This window comes from Penaeus monodon, chromosome 15 (genome assembly GCF_015228065.2).
Source record: "Penaeus monodon isolate SGIC_2016 chromosome 15, NSTDA_Pmon_1, whole genome shotgun sequence".
NCBI classification, from domain to species: Eukaryota; Metazoa; Arthropoda; class Malacostraca; order Decapoda; family Penaeidae; genus Penaeus; species Penaeus monodon.
Genome location: NC_051400.1, coordinates 43,605,005 through 43,605,301, shown reverse-complemented (window position 1 = coordinate 43,605,301; position 297 = coordinate 43,605,005).

Sequence of the window (297 nt, the reverse complement as noted above, 5' to 3'; positions counted from 1 at the left end):
GGATTTTTTTTTTTTTTTTGCCTCTACTCTGTCGTCTCTTTACCCCTAAAGCAACTAAAGTCTCTACATCCTTTTAGTCTCTATATGGCCCGGACCCCTATGAAAATATTATCTAAAATAAATCCGGAAAATATTTGCATTAGAAAGGATTTAACTTCCAGTATGTAGATGCTGTATGAAAAAGGAATGATATAGAATAAGAAAGGTGAGGCTCATAGGCAATAGCCTTGTAATATCATATGCCTCTCCAATAAAATTTGCTCATAAGCAAGTTGTGATAGTGGATACTTGGTCTTA